This window comes from Cryptotermes secundus, unplaced genomic scaffold, assembly GCF_002891405.2.
Source record: "Cryptotermes secundus unplaced genomic scaffold, Csec_1.0 scaffold632, whole genome shotgun sequence".
NCBI classification, from domain to species: Eukaryota; Metazoa; Arthropoda; class Insecta; order Blattodea; family Kalotermitidae; genus Cryptotermes; species Cryptotermes secundus.
The window spans coordinates 1,004,919-1,024,950 of NW_019738356.1; the positions used below are offsets into that span (position 1 = coordinate 1,004,919).

The following is a 20,032-nucleotide window of genomic DNA, read 5'->3' on the forward strand; positions in this document are numbered from 1 at the left end:
AGGAATATGTTCTAACAAAATAACTTCAGTGTTCATTCTGTACTTAATCAGGAACAGGAGACGCAACAAAGCACACAACAGGAAGGAGCGCACGCGCGCGCGCACACACGCATGTGTTGTTGAAAAGAGATGGCTGTACTGTATACATTTCAGATTAATGTCACTGAATATGAATATCTATGACAGAAACATATACTTCCTTCAAGTTTACCAAACATCATCTGTCTTGAACACTTGCGAACATTAATTTTTCCTACATACATAATATATATATACATATGTAGGAAAAATTAATTTATATATATTATATAAAACTCAGAATACTCCAGTTCCTTGTAGCAAGGGTATTTGGATTTATGTACAAGAAACGCTTGCACTTCCTTATGGGAAGTGCTGAGAAACCTTCTCCCTATATGAGTGATGCGGTGCTGGCTAAATCAGTTCACATTTCTATAAGCAGTAAGTTACTCTGCAATACAAGGGACCAACACTGCAACATTATTAACATTACATCTGAGTATCCTGTTTCACTGATTAATTAGGCTGGCTATTTCTTTTCAGGTGAGCCGGGATAGCTCAGTCGGTATAGCGATTGGCTACTGGCTGGACGAACGAGGGGTCGAAGTTTGAGTCCTGGTGGAGTCAAGGATTTTCACTCCTCCATGTCTTCCAGACAGACTCTGGGCTTCACCCAACCTCCTGTCCGATGGGTTCCGGGAGCTCTTTCCCGGGGGTAAAGAGGCCGGGGTGTGAAGCTGACCACTCACCTCCAGCAAGTGTCGAGGTCAAGAAAATGTGGATCTATACATCCACTCCCCCATGCGCCTTTATGGTATAATGCTTAATTAGTTAAGCACAGGGACAACTTTACCTTTATTTGTTTTCAGTCTTACTGGTGTGTCCTTTTGTGTATGGTTACTGCCTCACCGTATGGTGTTATACGGAAATTCTCATGTGGCATGTTCTTCCACTGTTGGTTCACTCTGCAGCATACGAGTATATGAATTTTTAATTATTCATTAATTTTAAACCTAGCTTCCCTCAGATTGACGACACGGTGAAACACCTTATGGCGTAGGATATACTTGAGGAGGAACATGAAGACCGACATATATTTTGATCATGAGAACGAGTAAATGAAATATGACCGTGTTGCAAGAACCACGCAGCAATTTAATAAAGTTGCATTAATAAGGCCAAAAATAAACGGCTAAGTAATTCGAAATTATTAATTGCTATGTTGGGAGTGAGAGGAAGGTGTACGTTTGATAGTAGAGACCCCTCTGACTGACTGAGCTCTTGGGAGCGTTGCCTGACGTAATATGCACAAGCAGCAGTTCATTGGCGCTTTTCTGCTTCAAATAAACGATTAGGCGACATCTTTGGGAATAATTTGAATTACTTGCTTGTACTTGGTTCAAGTAACTGCGTACTCCACGTTTAGATGTCGCTACGTGTATCTTATTATTTCGTAAACTGTAGCCCTGACCACAATTCTGTATCTGTACTTTACGATTGCTGTTCTGTTTATTGGAGATACATTTACATTTGAATTTGTAGCTTACATGGAAAGATAACGATGAGGAATTTGGGATTTCTTCGTTTCTGGGCCGTACCCGTAATCAAATGGCAAACTGGGTTACATTTTCCTTCTGTCAATAGATGTCTCTAGTTTAACATCTGAAGTTCATTAATTTCCATGCTGCTTCTATTTCCGACAGGGAACGCTAGCGAACCTAGTGACAATTCTGTAAATCGTACAAGACACGTGGGTGCAACAAACACGACGCCTCTTACCTTCAGGCAGTTCTATTTGCGACATTGACCTCACCTGCAAGAAACAAAAACATGACTTACTCCTCATAATTAAATTAAAGCAAATTCTTAGCAATCATAAATACATACTAACTTTTAGTTGGAAGACCTGACACCTTGGGACATACAGATATACTCAAGAGGATATTATTAAAATGTGCGGAATGGACTTCTTTCAGATACAGCATTTGTTAGTTCTAATTATTATAAGGAAGCTTACTGTATTCTTGAAAGTTACGACATGAAGTCTGGTACATACTGCGAACCAACACAACGTATTCGGGAAAAGTGGCTCCGTTTCTCCGGGGAGGCACCTACTTACTTGGGTCCGTTAAAAAGTCTTAACGTTTATTACAATTCAGAGGATGAAGTAGATGTTATCCCTGTACGAGGCCCTGGAGGCCCACAGGGTTGTGAGACGTTCGGGCTCCCACATTTTCCCTTGACAATCGGCTCACAGATAGCGGTGAGTTTGTCAGCCTTACGCGCTGGCCATCCTTTTTAGAGGCTGAGTCGACATCAAGGGCCATAGTGCGGCTGAAAGCATTATGTCAATTTAAAAATGTAATTACCTCACCGGGAATCGAACCAGCGACCTGACGGCTTGTAGCATAATGCTCAGAGAATGAGACCAGGTACTCTTGTTATTAGGGTCTAGTAACTGGAGATTAGCTCTTTCTAACGGGCCCAACTACGTAGATGTGTTTACCCCAGACCATTTTTCTGTACGAGAACGGAATCAAATCAACCTGCGAAACACTGTGTTCATTCACAATACTAGATCAGTGGCAAAGAGCAGTAACTCAGGAATCTAAAGCGTTAAATGGAGATCTTACAACCTCTGCCCACACTTGGACTGAATTCGAGGCCGGACCCATCTGACGTGGCGCAACTCGTCCGTTCAACTCAAATGAAGGGCTTGTGGCGTCTGAAATACGGGTCAGCATGTACAGCGTGGCATATGAACACCCTCAAAACGAACAAAGCACTCACACTATTCGGAACATTCGGGAAATCCTATGTTCATGACTCGACTAAGAGTCTCACCGAAGCATTCCGTGTTTTTCTCAGTTAATCCAGGGAAATTCCTGGACAGTACCTCAAATTAGACCAATAAGACCCCCATCCAGGTCCTATTCAATTCTTTATTCTTAAATCCTTTCACGATCAATTTGTCTTCTTGTCTTCCACTTATTTCCTCTTACTTCCTCTTTTTCTTCACGTCGGTTTATCTCCTCCGTACTTCCTTTTCTCTTAAACCTCCCCCCACCCCCCACCCCAAAAAATGTAAAAAGTAAAGCTATCACTGTAACAGGCCGTGAAGGCCCATAGGGTTGTGAGACGTTGAGGGTCCCACATTATCTAGACCAAGGGTCTCCAAACTACAGCCCGCGGGCCACATCCAGCCCGCGAAAGAATTTTGCAGAAATGCGCCAATTGAACTATTTTTCCAATGAGTACTGGTAAAAAAAATACTTGTTCATAGATTTCAACGGATGTTTGTAATACCTCTCAACTATTAGTATTTTTTCGTGGCGTCGGCGATGAACTTAATGTCACACAGGAATTAGCGTCACTTCACAGCATGCATGGCACTACAACAGGAGATGATATCTTCAAAGAAATACAAAAAACACTAACAGAATATAATTTGGACTGGAACCGTCTGCAGTGCGTGACAGTTGATGGAGGAAAAAACATGTCTGGTATAAAAATATGTTTGGTTGGCCAAATCACAAAAGCTTGTGAGGATGCAGACATATCAAAGCCAATGTTCTTCACTGTGTTATCCACCAACAAGCACCCTGTGCAAAACACGTTGATATGAGCTCTGTTTTAAAACCTGTCATTTCTATCGTTAATTTCATTCGCTGTCATGCACTTAACCATTGCCAGTTTCGGTCTTTTCTCGGGGAATGTGATTCCGAGCTTATTGACCTGACATATTATACTGCAGTTCGATAGCTTAACTACGGAAAGGTTCTTTCACGCTTCTTTCAGCTCAGGAATGAAATTGATATATTTCTTACCGAGAAAAACTATCATGAACCACTTTTATCAGATACCGAGTGGTTTTGGAAATTAGCATTTTTTGCTGATCTGGTGAACCATATGAACAATTTGAATTTAAAGTTACAAGGTGAAAACAACTTAGTCTGTGATTTATATGAACTTACCAAAGCATTCAGAAAAAAAGTTGATACTTCTGGAAAGCCAAGTGAAAAATTGTAACTTTGTTCATGTGCTATACTGTGCAGAGTTGCATAAAAAGGATGAAGCAGAATTTCCTTCCTCGTTTGCAAATTTAGTCATTTTAGATTTGAAAGAACAATTTCGGAAGCGATTTGCTGATTTGGATGCCAGTGCTCAGGAAATTAGATTGTTTCAAAATCCGTTTGACTGTGATGCTGCAGATGTCCCAAGTCAAATTCAAATGGAAATTATTGAACTTCAGGAAAATTATCATATTAAAGACAAATACAAGGAAGGAAATTTGATGGAATTTTATAAATTTCTGAACTCTGAGCAATTTCCAAATTTAAAGAAATTTGCTTGTAAATTTATCTCCATTTTTGGGGCGACATATCTGTGTGAACAAACTTTTTCCCAGATGAAGTAGCCTACATCAAGTCGAAATACAGGGCAAATTTATCCGATGAACATTTAAAGTCGCTACTTGTGATTAGCGTTTCAAAATTTGAACCTCAATTTAATCAGATTTTAAGAATGCAAAAAGAGTTCCATCATTCACATTAATTGTTTTATTATAATTTGTGATGAAAATGTGAGCATTTACTGCTATTGTCTGTTGTCATTGATATACGATAACTTATTCTCACGTACTTTGTATTTAGTTTATGAAATTCTGTGCTTTCAATAAAACTCATATACCTACAGTTATTAATTTCTCATTTTATCCGGCCCGTTGAAAGTGCTGAATTACCTAATATGGCCCGCGGTTCCAAAAGTTTGGAGACCCTTGATCTAGACAATCGGCTCAAATATGGCGGCAAGATTGTCAACCCTACACGCCGGCCGCCCTTAACCCCCAAGAATATTCCTGCTACTCATTTCTGTTAGAGGCTGAGTCGACCCCAGGGCCATAGTGCGGCTTGATGTATTAGGTAAATTGAAAAAAATCCAATGACCACATCGGAACGTGAACCCGCGACCTTCATGCTTGTAGCATAGTGCCTCAACCAACTACGCTACCGCGTGCCCCCCATTAAACATTCCCCATTCTCGTATTAATTTCCTATCTCATTTCAAGCCATTTCCTTTTGCCTTCCGTCTCCTTCTGCCCTCCGTCTTTAGTCTCCTCTACCAGAATTATTCTCAATCCTCGTTTCTTCCTCCCACTCTTCTCTCCCTGTCCCTCCATCCTATCGTCTTGTGCTTCTGTCCCAGAATCATCACTACTCTGTATGGAAATAATGACGGTATCCACGTTGACGTTATCTTCCTAAATATACTCTAGTGTACGGATCCGTTGCTAGGCAAAGACCCTGAAACAAACGAGTACAGCCGTTGCTATACAACAGGAGAATAAACGGCAGCTTCTAAGCAACGGCTCAGGAAACCCGATTCCACAGAGAACACGCACACAACAGAACGGTGTTTTCGATGTGGTCCGCGCCGAAGGATTATAAAGAAGACGCCTGCGGCAATGCAGTCGGTTGAGGGTTGGCAACTGAGTTCTGCACGGGCGGCTGACACAAGAGGACCTGAGAGCGGGAAGCTGAAGAATCCCCAGTGTTAGAAGCAGTTGCCAGGAAAAGTCTGGTGAAGACTGAGAAGACTTAGCGTGTGTTTGTGATTTGTGAAGTGTGGAACTTAGCGACAGCGCTGTAATCACTCGTGGTTCCGAGTGGTGTGTGCAAATGCTCAATAAATCCATTCACAAATCCATACCATGTCTACAGTCACACCCTTAAATGTGACAATACGTACAATGTATTGTTTCGGCAGTTACAATACGGCATAGTGAATCTCAATTTATAAATGTATTAAAACTCTTATCTACAACATAACCTATGCTTTGCTGCGTGACATGTAAATACGCTGTATATACATTCATGTAATATTTAGGTTTGTTAAGTATCTTGTAGATACTTTGCATAAATCGAAACTAAACAAAAAGGGGCAGAAACATCATCGAAAATAAAATATCCAACTCTTCAGTCTCTCAATAAATGTGGGCAGTGTGTGTAACAGCGAGAAAATCTGCCCCCCCCCCCAATCCACTTAAATTCGGAATAAACCCAGCCTTTCTCGTCTTATTACACGGTTAGGTCAAAGACAGGACCGAAACAAGTCGACATTCTCAGCTTCCGGGTGTAGAGACACGTTTGAGGAGATTCGTACTTGAAAAATTTTTACATCACACAAATCAAGCACAGTTTAAATGTTTAAAAAATCTACATTTTCATAATTTACAATCTTTCCAAAAATATTATAAAACAGAAAAAAATCTACATTAAAAGAAATTCCGAACAAATCAGAAATTCAAAACGTTTCTTACAATATATGAAACACTTAAACAAGAGAATTATCTAATGCCATCTGACGAAGTTCAATCCCAACGGAAGAAGCAAGCGTAGAGGTCTGTTACGCAAACGTAATCTAACCTATTCTAACCTAACCTTAACATAACTCAACCCGTTCAAGCTGTGTCCAAATGAGAGGCAAATACGCAATGGCTTAACGCCCAAACCTAACCTGACCTAGCCCAATACGAAAGCTATCTGCGAAAATAACAGGTGGATGCGCAGTGGCCTAGTGCGCAAACCTGATCTACCTTAACCTAAGACGACCGTGAAACAATATATACTTACACAACCAATCAATATCTGATGGAACTTAAAAATATCTTCCCAATTTGGAAAATATTTAATATTTATATATATTATCTCGAGAAATGTTGGTATTTTCCCAAGATCTACGGCCATACATAACTTCAGGACCCTCCTGTAACTGGCACTAGTGACCCTCCCACCTCAGAACTTCACGAATCCATAAGTTTACTATTTCCCATTAAATAAAATCTGAGTGTACACCGTTGGTTTGGCCTTCGACGGCATAACGTCCATATTAACTTTCGTGATAATCAGTCAATTGGTTCATAAGGTGATATGGGTACCTACAAACCGACAATCTCTACGCTGAATTAATCTTCTCCATCCGATCACCCGCACAAGGGAATCAATACATAATTACAAATATAAACCTTAATTAAACATTACGGGCATGGTAAAGCAATATACGATAATCGATACATATGTTATATCAATATTATCATGTTGGCTGCCCTTGTTAAATACGTAATCAATATGGAAGTGGCCACGTATTGAACCGCGATGAAACAACAAGTTTCCATTACCTAAGTCAATTGTAATTCAGTGCGTCAAGGATTAAAAACGTGCATAAGAACACCGTGTGTGTACTCACTAACCCTTTCATATTAGAGTTGTACGCCCTCCTGCCAAACATACATATTCCTTGTGTACAATGTGTCTCTTAGTGGGTACAACAACGTTTTATTTTACAGATGTGTTATAACTCCGATCTCAAACTAAATCGACGTTCTCCCACGTAACTGTACAGGTCTACATACGTAAGTACCGTGTATATACACTCACGCTAATATGTTGGAAAGCGTCATATAGCTACTTTACATGAATCGAAGACAAATCAAATTGGAAATAAATACTATCAAAAACGTAATACGGAACTTAGTTCTCAAGTGACGTGGGCAATGTGTGGACGAATGAGGAAAATCTGTCACTTCTGTACAGTTCTCAGCAATGCAAACATAACCTGCCTTAATACATCTTTGTCAAAACCAGGAACTGACTGATCAAGCTTAGGTAAATGGTCATGTATTTTGAAAAATTCAAAGAAAATTTCAAAAAGTCGAAAGTACCCCTAAATTTATTAAACCCCCATTTTCTTAAAATATTAATAATAACATTCCAAATAAAAAAATTAAATTTCCGAATATGTCAAAAATTTGTACCTGACCAAATCCTCTGAACCATCCTCTATCAAAATGCACAAATCTATATCATGTAACAATTATCTATAGAGACGAAATAAATAATTAAATAAACAAATGGATATGGAGTTGCACGAAGTAAAAGCCTCACATAAACTAAACTATACTAAAATAACTAGCTCTTATGGAACATATATTAATGTTACTAATCCACAACTGATACAATTTAAATATATTTTCAGAATTTTGAAAAAATTATCATAATTTAAATATATCACCTCAGCTTCAGATGTGGTCAGTGTTGTCAAGGTTTCGGAGGTGCTTGCTGCCACCATCTGCATGGTTCAAGTACCATGCTTAATTAAGTCCCATGCCATTGCAGTGTGGGTGTACATAAGCATTTCATTGAAAATCCATTTCTTCAAGAATTGTATAAGTTTCTCTAAACGTAATTTGCAATGTCAATACTTGACTGAGGTGTAATTCCTTTCATGCTTTCAATGAAGTGAAGGTAGTAATAACCCTAAACATATTTTAAATGAAATTCTTTGTCAGGTACAAAAATTTACATCTACCTCATCACTGCAGTTTCATCCCCAACTCAATTGGGTTGGTGTCAGGCTAAGGCTGATTACATACAGTAACAACGGAAGAAACAGATTTGGAATGCAAGCTGTGAAAAAGATGTGGGAGGAATCATTGGAACAGGTTTGTATTTTTGTTTCCTCCACTGACTACAAAGCAAAGGCCTGGTGTGTCACAAAATTATTTCTACTGCTGATCTTTTGAAATATTTCTGAGAATATTTTATCAACAGGCAACTTGCATGATAATTTAAAATAAATCTGACACTATTTCAACCTTTGCACATATAAGTATTTCTGATGAAAATTATAAGGAATGTCTGCGTTTCGGACTAAATGTGTACATTTATCCTAAGACTGTGAAACATCATACATAAAATAATTCAGGACAGCAATCCAACTGTCTTGTTTCTGTGTTTCATACACCTGTCCTTATTTTTATTGTCGTATATTTATTGGTTTTTATTAAATGTGTTTCTTAATCCTTACAATTTCTTGTTTGCAGAGGAAGAAACCATTCATTATGCAGTCAATTTGTCTTACAAACAGCAAGTCTCTGAAAGAACTGTATATTATGTATCTATATATACATGCATAAAAAAGATTATGAATTGGACACTTGACGATTTTAATAATTTTTAGCTTTAAGGGACCTAACCTGACATTGTCAGCATTGGGTACAAGATGAAAATGCAAACAAAATACTGGATATTAGGGAAATATATTAGGCACCTTGTTTTAATTTTTTGAAACTCCATTAGCAGTGTTGCATCAGCAATCATACAGATGCAGACAGTAATATACATGTAAAGAACAACATAATCATTAGTTGGTTAGTTGGTGTATGCAAACATAATATTTATTGCCAAAATCATTTTGATTTCATTCACTCAAGTCCATATTTATGTTCACTACAATCAACAACATTTCTTATAATGTTTTCATGATAATATTAGCAGCTTTCTCTGGGGATGAGTTGGAATTATATGTATGAGGTGTTTCTGATTGTCCTCAATGGATGAACCTCTAAGTAGAATTAACACAGGCAGAATATCTGATAAAGTGTTATATCTTTGTTAGAATACCATAATTGTGACTAATACGTCTTTAATGTTGTTCTTATGTCTGTCATTCAAATGTTTTATATTCTACATAGCAGTAATACATACACATTTTACAGTAACAGCAGCCTATAACACTTTAAAGAACAATTGTCATCTCTGAGTTTGTGTAGGTTAAGCTGCTGGTCTATGCTGACAATGTGAATGTACTGGGAGATAACATACTCATGGATATACCACAAAGAAAAAATAAAAACTTTAATTGAGGCTAGTAAGGAGGCTGGTGTGGGAGTAAATGAATGGAAAAATAAGTATACGTTACTGTCTAGTCACCAAAACACAGGGCAAAATCATGACATGAAGATAGTTATAAGAGCCTATGAAAATGTGGCACAGTTTAGATATTTGGGAACCACAGTAATAAATCAAGGTCTTATTCAGGAGAAAGATAAGAGCAGACTAAATTTTGGTAATCCTTTCTACCATTCAGTCCAAAACCTTTTGTCTTATCATCTGCTGTCTAAAACACAAAAATTAGAATATACAAAAAATTATAACTTTCCCTGTGGTTCTCTACAGGTGTGAAAGTTGGTCTCGAGACTGAGGGTGTTTGAGAACAGGGAGCTGATGACAATATTTGGACCGAAGAGTGATGAACTGACAAGGGACTGGAGAAAACTGCATAATGAAGAGCTTCATAACTTGTACTCCTCTCCAAGTATAATCAGAATGATCATGTCAAGGAGGATGAGGTGGGCAGGGCATGTGGCACGAATGGGGAAGATGGGGAATGCATATAGGATATTGGCGGGAAAGCCAGAAGAAAGGAGACCACTAGGAAGACCAAGATGTAGGCGGGTGGATTCTGGCTAAGGATAGGCAGTGACAGAGGAATCTTGACAACACAGTAATGAACCATTGGGTTCCATAAAATGCTGGGAATTTCTTGAGTAGCTGCACAACTGGCAGCTTCTCAAGAAGGACTCAGCCTCATGGAGTTAGTAAAACTTAAAACTAAGGCCATAACTGGTTCCTTCCACATTCCAACCAACCTCTAATCATTCCTAATCACCTTGTCAGCTATAACAGTATGTATTTGATACTGTTACATTCGCAGAGCATACAGAAGTAAGAGAACATACAAACTGTATCATAAAACAACAACGATGATGACCACGATGATAACAACAATAATAATTTGACCTGAAATGTGTGTTCAAGTCTCTGACGTCCATTTTATGACTTTCATGCCCATAATGCTTGCAGGTCTAATGATGGAAGGAAGAGAACCAAGGGTAAAGGGTAACAGTGTTCTACATCAGACATTCTTCAGCAACTAACAACTGATGCAAAACAATAAGACTTCTTTGCAACAGACATGAATCAGCACATTTCTAACAAAACAAAGTGACATTTAAGGAATGACTGGAAGATTACGCATCTGGCTTAAATTCATTACGGTATGCCTTTGACATACTGTAATCTGGCAGCTTTATCAAACCTCTCTCCTACAAAGAGGGCCTGCTCTAGAAAGATGAAAACAACAGTGGTTAAGACCTTCTATTACTAGTTCATGGTTAACAACATTAATGCCATTCAAAATCTGTTTGGTGAGCCTGATTTCTGTTAATATGTTATTTCTTTAATGTCTACCATATGTATATTCTATTCACATTTGTAAAGGTCAATAATCTCTCATGCATCATAGAGAGGGATTTGAGTGGTTCACTAACACAGTATTGTTCGGGCTGTTTCTGGTAGCATTATATAGTAGACATAAATTACGCATGGTTTGGTACCAAGAATGTGAGCCAGTATAGCAAAGTTGATATAGCGACTTTCTGCGGGCTGGACAACCGATGGGTCGGAGTTCGAGTCCCGGTAGGGTCAAGAATTTTCTCCACGTCGTCCAGACCGGCTCTGGGGCCCACCCAGACTTCTATCCAATTCTCCTGGGGTATATCAGCCGGGGTGTGAAGCTGACCACTCATCTGAGGTCATGAAAACATGGTCTGTACATCTACTCCCACATTATGTCTTCATGGCGTATTGCTTAATTAGTTAAGCACACAGAGAACTTTACCAGGATAGAGGTGCAGCACCCTGACATTTAATTATTATTTGCATTATTTTCCCTAGAAAGTAATGGCTGAGCAGAATGAACAAGCTTACTGTAACTATGAGCAATTAGAAAGAGCTTTTGCAACTGGTGAATAATTTCCAGTAACGATGACATTTCTATGAGAACATTACACAATCACATATCATCTGGAGTTGCTGGAAAAAATGAAGTACCTACTGGTTTGACTACATCAGGAAAGAGAACTTACAGCAGAATTTATGGGCTTCCGCACATATGTGTACTTTTAGCTAGCAAAATTTTGGAAGTAGATCAAGTAGATTCTAAAAGGTTCTGAGGATGATGTATGACAGGCCACGCCATAGCTCAAGCGGTTAGTCGCTGACTTAGATCCCGGCTCTGGTCAAGTGGGATTTGTGGTGAACAAAGTGGAGCTGGGGCGGGTTTTCTCCGAGTACTTCAGTTTCCCCTGCCAATCTTCATTCCACCAAATTTTCCATCATCATAATCACCCAGAGCAGATATAATAGGCCAATCAGTGGCCGCCGTGTCGAGTGGACCCAGTTGGACCCCACCCCCCACTAAGCGAATTACAAATGGTGTATGACACTCAGAATTACTGGATTTTGGGGCTCTGTCTACTATCCGGTATTCTAAAAACTAGAGAACACAGCGTTTCAGAAACTGTTTTTGTTTCCATCAACTCAGGACAGAAAGAGATCCAGTTTCCGAAATGCTGTGTTCTCTAGCTTTAAAATAGCGGACGACAGACACCCAGTAATTCTGACAATAAATCAGTAGTGCAAAAAAGAGCTAAATGTTGCAAATTTATTATTTGTAAATCACACCAGTAAGATAATTTACAGTAAAAGTAATACATTAAAAAAGCTATTCCTCTAACAGGTCGCGGAGGCCCATGGGGGTGTGAGATATCGAGGCTTCCACATCTTCTAGACAATCAGCTCACAGACAGCGGTGAGGTTGTTAGACTTATGTGCCGACCGCCCTTTACCCACAGGAAGATTCCTGGTATTCATTTCTGTTAGACGCTGAGTCGACCCCAGGGCCGTACTGCAGCTGGAAGGATAGGTCAAATGAAAATTCCAGTGACTTTATTGGGAATTAAACCCATGACCTTCTAGCTTGTAGCTAGCGTGTACCCCCAACAGTAAGACATTACATAATATAGTTTCACAAGACAATACACATACACATACTGCTCAGTGAAGTATGCCTACTGCAGTCTGGTAAGAAAAGTACTGACACAGTACAAGGAGTTCTCTCTTCTGGTATACAACACCATGTAGTCCAGTGAAAGTCAAGCGATGTTACAGAGGAACATAGCGCCTCCATCTTCTGGGTGGAAGAGTAAGCCAAGCAAGAAACCAGCAGAAACAGGTAGTAAACTAATCCTACAAGATCATAATCATAATAATCATTGCCGTGAATATCCTAGACTTCATACAGATAATATTAAAGCGGTGAGACCACTGCAAAGGCAGTAAAATTGGATAATGTTAATAAAAGATGTTTTCCTGTGATGAAATAGTAGTAGGAACTGTCTCAAGCCTTTGACGATGGAATTTCTTTTAATTACTATATAAGAATTCACTTGACACTTCGCAGACAACAATGCTATTCCACTATGAAGCGCAAGTAGTTAGCATCGTTTTGTGAAATACTTGCTGCATGATGCAAAACTCACATGAAACCCATATGTATACATTTTGTGGGCAAAGTGCATAGTTTGTTAATTTAAATCAGGTGGTACATATAGTAACCACCGCCTCAAAGGATTACTAACTTCATGACGTTCGGCCCGCCCTCATAAGCCACCAATTGTGCAGCTACTCAAGAACTTCCCAGCATTTTATGGTACCCGTAGGTTCATTACCGTGTTCACAAAAGCCCTCCACTGGTCCCTATCCTGACCCAGATCGATCTAGTCCACATCACCCCATCCTATTTCTCTGAGATACATTTTAATATTATCCAGGTAAAAAAGGTAATGTTGTACCTGTGGTTAATTAAGTACTGCTTTAAAGGCGTATGGGGAATGGAGGTTTACCTCCATCATTCCTGACCTTGGCATTAGATGGAGCTGAGTGGTCTGCTTTACCCCCAGTATCCATTGGACAGAAGGCTGGGTGGGTCCCTAAGCCGGTCTGGACGCTGTGGAGAAGAAAAAATCTCTTACCCTTACATGGAATCGAACTCTGGGCATAAAGACAGTAGCCAGCCGTTACTCCGTTTCCGCGCCTTTAACGGTTAATACAGAGTTAAACTAGACGGGGCCCATCTATTATGCCACAAATCAAGCAAGAACGCCAACAGAATTACTTTCATGGAGTCTGGTTTGTAAATGAGGTCACTGTAAAGGAATAGCGGCGCAGCAAGGCGTAATTAAACAGTCAACCTCATCAATTAGTAGTGTAAATAGAACTTGATAGCATGGTGCTCCAACGTCTGGGTCATTTTTAGACTTGTTCCCGTTATTTTCATTTCTGTGGTAATTATTTCATAACGCTAATTGCATATTTCATGATTACACCCTTCTGTGATGTACAGTAGCCATTAATTCTGAGTTATGACATCAAGCTATGACAACGGTATGATCCAGTTCTATTTTCAGAAGACTGCTACTGAATGAGTAAGAAATGAAAGCATAGATGTCAATTTTTTTTTAATTCGCTTAGTGGGGGGTGGAGTCCCTACTGATTGGCCTATTGTAGCTTGCCCTGGGTGATTATGATGGAGAATTTGGTGGAATGAAGATTGGCAGGGGAAACCGAAGTACTAGGAGAAAACCCGCCCCAACGCCACTATGTCCACCAATCCCACTTGACCAGACCCGGGATCGAACCCAGGCCACCGCGATGGGAAGCCAGCGACTAACCGCTTGAGCTATGGCGCGGCCAAACAAAGACGTTGCAAAACTTTGTCATATAGGAATCGACTTCCATTACCTTACCTTACTCACTCATGGAGCTGAGCCCTTCTTGAGGAGCCGCCAATTCTGCAGCTACTCAAGAATTCCCCGCAATTCATGGAACCCTAAGGTTCATTACCGTGTTCACAAGATCCCTCCAATAGTCCCTATCCTGAGCCAGTTAAATCCAATCCATACCATCCCATCCTATCTCTCTAAGATCCGTTTTAATATTGTCCACCCACCTACGCCTTGGTCTTCACAGTGGTCTCTTTCCTTCTGGCTTTCCCACCAATATCCTACATGCATTCCTCCCCCCATTCGTGCTTCATTACGTTACCATGGAAACGAAATTCACTGGCGCTCGGTAGACTACTGCTGGTTGCTGAATACCAAACAACAATTCAATTCTTCTGACCGTTATGCCCAGAGATCCGATAAAATCGACATTTGACGTGCCTACCGTTAGTTTATATGCAATTTTACTTAGGGAGATGTTCTCCATAATTACTGGATTTTGTTCGAAACCATTAGAGATGCTATCGAGAAAATCGCCATTTTGTGTTTCGGGGCCCATCCCCAGGGCCGTTATTTTTGCATGTGAAATGTTCATATTCATACTCCTATTTATATATTTCTTGTATTAAATTTGGTATATTTGCTCCTTGATTAGAATGTCTTATTTTTTCCAAAAATCCAGGAGGGCGGATGGCTTGCCCCAGCCATTGTCAGGGCCCATGAAAGTAGAGTAAAAACGCAGAAATAACATTTCCATTGTTTATTTAATATCAAAACACGAACCGCCTTTCCTTCTTGTACAAGAAAAACGGAGAGATAATTGATCCGACGTACTGCAAACTTACTGAGGTTGGTATCAAATTTACTGTACTACTGGGTTCGAATAAGACAGGTACCTGAGATACAGTGCTCCTGGTATTGATCTGGACCGGGATGATGAGGGAAGACAAGGAGATCTGCCTCTACAGTGTGGAACAAAGACAGAGAAGGGATTTAAATGGGTCCAGAGAGGTTTCGCATGGGCTCAGAAGATAAGGCACCTAGCAATTCTACCAGCTCCCACACAGAAGTTTCACCGTCGTAACTTCCGAGTAGAGGGTGAAGTTTATCAAGTTTCCCACATACTACGATTTTGGGCGCAAAAAAATGCAAGGAACCCCATAGCGAAATTAAGGCCGACTTGACTTAAACTAAAACTAGCTAAAAACTGAGGGTATTCTTGGTTTTAGCCGGTCACGGTACCCGAGCGGTCTAAGGCATGTACTGTCTTCACTCGCTTGGAAACCGGGATCGTGGGTTCGATTCCCACTCAGGGCATGGATGTTTAGTTTCTGTGCGTGCGTTTTTCTGTTTGTGTACAGGTAGAGGCCTTGCGATGAGCTGATCACCCGCCCAAGGAGTCCTACCGAATGTGTAAGATCTAGAAAAACCGAAGTGAACGGAGAAGTTCATGGAGGTAGGCCTAGGCCCACTGGAGCTGTAGTGCCAAGGAAAAAAAAATTATTGGTTTTAACAGCCCGACGTTTCGGAAGAACAATTATCACCTACCGCTTAGGCCGTGCCATAGCTCAAGCGGTTAGTCGATGGCTTCCCAACGCGGCGGCCCGGGTTCAAACCCGGGTCTGGTCAAGTGGGATTTGTGGTGGACGCAGTGGCGCTGGGGTAGGTTTTCTCCGAGTACTTCGGTTTCCCCTGCCAATCTTCATTCCACCAAATTCTCCATCGTCATAATCACCCGGGGCAGGAACAATAGGCCAATCAGTGGCCGCAGTGCCGAGTGGACCCAACTGGACTCCAATCCCCCACTAAGCGAATCACCTACCGCTTCCATCTATTGGTATGTTGCTTGACTTATTGTTCGACTCTGAAAGTGGAGGCGATTTGTTACTCCGAAACCTCGGGTTGTCTATGAACTACATGGCGTTATAACTCAGGGAACCCTACTCTTCATGTCGCCGTGAGAACTTCAAGTCTAACTACAGGATAACCCAAAAGACAAATAAAGATACTCTTTGAAACTATTTTTACTATGCGAAGAACTGTTGTTCCCTCACGTCGCAATGGCTCCAACAAGTACGGATGTATGGATTCGTCATTCTTGTCCCCGCTAGTATATATATGTCAAAGTCGTCATTTTAATATGTATCACTCTTCATACATGTTTTTATGTACTTACCAACGTTTCTCTTCCTTCTATGCATGTAAACCGGTTCTGTAGGCGTGTTATTTCTACTCAGTTTCAGGCTACATTAGCGACGAAGTGTCAAATGTTAACAGATTTCAAAAATATATATTATGCAGTAAGTTACGAACCTGCAAACAGAGTTTCATTCAGTGTATCGTGTCTATTCTGTGAGTACTGATACTACTTTGATGTGGACATGTGAAGTGTAGTATATATGCTACATAAAGAAGACCGTTAAATTAACTATTTGTGCATATTATTCGTGTGAGATGGCGTAAAACGTAGGCCGCGACACATCATTTGACGACAAATAAAACTTTAAAGTTACCCTGTGGTTAACTAATTAAGCACTAAGCCATGAAGGCGTATGGGGGAGTGAATGTATAGAACCACATTTTCTTGACCTCGGCACTAGCTGGAGATGAGTGGTCATCTTTAACCCAGGGGAAAGAGCCCCCGGATACACATAGGATAAGAGGCTGGGTGGGCCCTAGAGTCGGTCTGGACGACAAGGAGAAGAGAAAATTCTTGCCCCACCGGGACTCAAACTCCGAGCCCTCGGTCGTCCAGCCCGTAGCCAGTGGCTATACCGATTGAGCTACCCCGGCTCCCATTTGATAAAACGTAGGGCTGGAATATCTTACTTTCTCCTGTATAGTTTTGATAACATGAAAGGATGAGACATTCCGTTAAAGTTTCAACGAGTGTTACACTTACTCATGGAGCTGAACCCTTCTTGAAGAGCCGCAAATTCTGCAGCTACTCAAGAATTTCCCAGCATTTTATGGAAGCCGAAGGTTCATTACCGTGTTCACAAGAGCCCTGCACTGGTTCCTATCCTGAGCCAGATCTATCCAATCCATATCATCCCATCCTATCTCTCTAAGATCCATTCAAATATTGTCCACCCACCTACGCCTTGGTCTTCCTTGCGGTCTCTTTCCTTCTGGTTTTCCCACCAATATCCTATACGCATTCCTCGTCTCCCTCATTCGTGCTACATGCCTTGCCCATCTCATCGTCCTTGACTTGATCATTCTGATTATACTTGGAGAAGAGTACAAGTTATGAAGCTCCTCATTATGCAGTTTTCTCCAACCTCCTGTCACTTCATCTCTCTTTGTCCAAATATTCTCCTCAACACCCTGTTCTCAAACACCCTCACTTCCTTCCTTAATGTCAGAGACCAAGTTTCACACCCACACAGAACCACAGGCAAAATTAGTTTTGTATATTCTAAATTTATGTTTTTGGACAACAGGCGAGAAGACAAAAGGTTCTGGACTGAATGGTAGCAAGCATTACCCAAGCTAAATCGCCTCTTAATTTCCTCCTGAATCAGGTTTCGATCTGTTATCGTTGTTCCCAAATATCTGAACTGTGCCACATTTTCAAAACATCTGTTACCTATCTGTATGTCATGATTTTGCCCTGCATTTTGGTGACGAGACAATAACATATACTTAGTTTTCTCTGTGTTTACTTCTACACCAGCCTCCTTACTTGCNGTTAGTTTCATGGGAATCCCAAACTCTATTAGAATATTGTACAATACTTCCCTCCTAACTGAATCATAGGCTTTCTTGAAGTCTATCAATAGCTGATGTACTGTCTCGTCGTACTCCCATTTTCTCTCCAATATCTGACGAATGCAAAAGATCTGATCTGTAACGACTGTTACACTACCAATATTTTATTCCGTTAAAAATCTTACAAAATTCAAGATTAAAACAATTAAGTTATCCCTGTAAGACGACGTCGAGGCTCCCATATTTTCTAGACAATCGGCTTACAGCGGTGAGGTTGTCAGCCTTACGCTCCGGCCGCTCTTTACCCCCAGGAAGATTCCTGATACTCATCTCTGTTAGAGGCTAAGTCGACCCATAGCCATAGTGCGGCTGGAAGGATTAGGTAAATTGAAAAATCCAGCGACCTCATCTTGACGTTGTGCATAACAGCTCTCATAAAATTAAGCTACTTTTCAATTTTTGTATAATTTAATTTGTATTGTCTTGAGATGTGAACGCTGTGCAAAAGACAAAAATCTCTTGCATCTGCATGGAATCGAACCCCGATTCCTCGGCTGTCCAGTGCACAGCCCGTTCCTGTACCATTTGAGGATTCTCGTCTCATGGGAAGGGGCCAGGCGACTCATAAAGACACTTTCATGTGTAACTTTGCTCTTGTTTCGCATGAGGCAGATTACAGGAGGGCTCTGTCTTCCTCAAGTAAACATACCCCACTAACAGATTATAAACACTCTTTCATTTCTCTCTGACATAAATTCTGCCAACTGTGAACGATATCAAAAGCATGTTCTTTTCACAAAATTATCGGTCTGTAAACTGGCTATTTTCCGGTTTCTGATGTTTCCACCCGGATTTACTACCTCGCGTTTCATTTTCTGCCGCGCCGCGACGCCTGGGGGCACCATAAACACATTATCAAGGACTGCCTCTCACGTACGCTGTATACTGTAACGTCTTAGCTACATATCAGTAACTTTAAACTGTTACTCTAGCTGTAATCGGAGGTTATCAGTTCGAATCTCCACTGGGACACCGACCATTCTGTATGAGGATTTCAGTCGTTCTCTTATCTGAATCGTTCCAGGAAAATACCGGGACAGTACCTCTAATAGGCCACGACATCTTCCTTATACAGCTTTTCAATTCATCATGGCATGTCACGTTATACAGTATGGCTACAGAGAGCGTAGCAAAACAACTCACAAAAAATTCAGACGTCAGAGACGAGATGGGCCACATACTAAATTAATTTCACAACGAGCTGGAATTGCTCAGATGGTATACTGACCAAAAAGATCTTGCCTTCTAGGATATGACGCCCTGTAGTATGGTAGATGCTAATCAACGTTTCAGAGGAACCTAATGACCCCATCTTTAGAGTACAGTACCAAACATCATCATCCCCACCACCCATGGGACACTTTTACGCTGCCTCAATATACAAACAATACAATACAATACGCTGTCATATATATATCAATCGGTCACGGTAGCCGAGCTGTCTAAGGCATGAACTGTCTTCGCTCGATCGGAAACCGCGATCGTGGGTTCGAATTCCACACAAGGCATGGATCTCTGATATGTGCATGTGTTTATTCTGTTTGTGTTGTCCTGTGTTTAGGTAGCGGCCTTGCGACGGGCTGATCATTCGCGCAAGGAGTCCTACCGTCTGGAAAAATGATCATGAAACTGGGGGGGAGGGGGGGAAACAGCGGCCAGGGCCCAAGGGGGTGTAGAGCCAGTGAAATATATATACATATATATATCATATTTCAGATTAACCAAGATTACAAATATCGTAAGATGGAAATTAGGTTCTCACAGTGACAAATAAGA

The 20,032-nt window shown here is 40.7% G+C and overlaps 1 protein-coding gene and 1 long non-coding RNA gene across 3 annotated transcripts in view; one reads left to right on the forward strand and one right to left on the reverse strand.

Annotated features, from left to right (window-relative positions):
- The window catches only part of LOC111870848 (eye-specific diacylglycerol kinase), a 368,758-nt gene that overhangs the window by 306,032 nt on the left and 42,694 nt on the right, over window positions 1–20,032 (reverse strand). Inside the window, exon 2 of one of the 2 annotated variants that reach the window (XM_033754026.1) lies at window positions 1,798–1,831. The exons of the other annotated variant lie outside the window; for it this stretch is intronic. The gene's annotated coding sequence lies outside the window, so the exon portion shown is untranslated. The remainder of the gene's footprint in view (window positions 1–1,797; window positions 1,832–20,032) is intronic. 2 annotated transcript variants of the gene reach the window in all.
- Window positions 7,128–9,010, forward strand: LOC111870849. The gene is made up of 3 exons (XR_002843935.2): window positions 7,128–7,429; window positions 8,366–8,518; window positions 8,900–9,010. It is a non-coding gene; the product is annotated as an uncharacterized LOC111870849 (long non-coding RNA).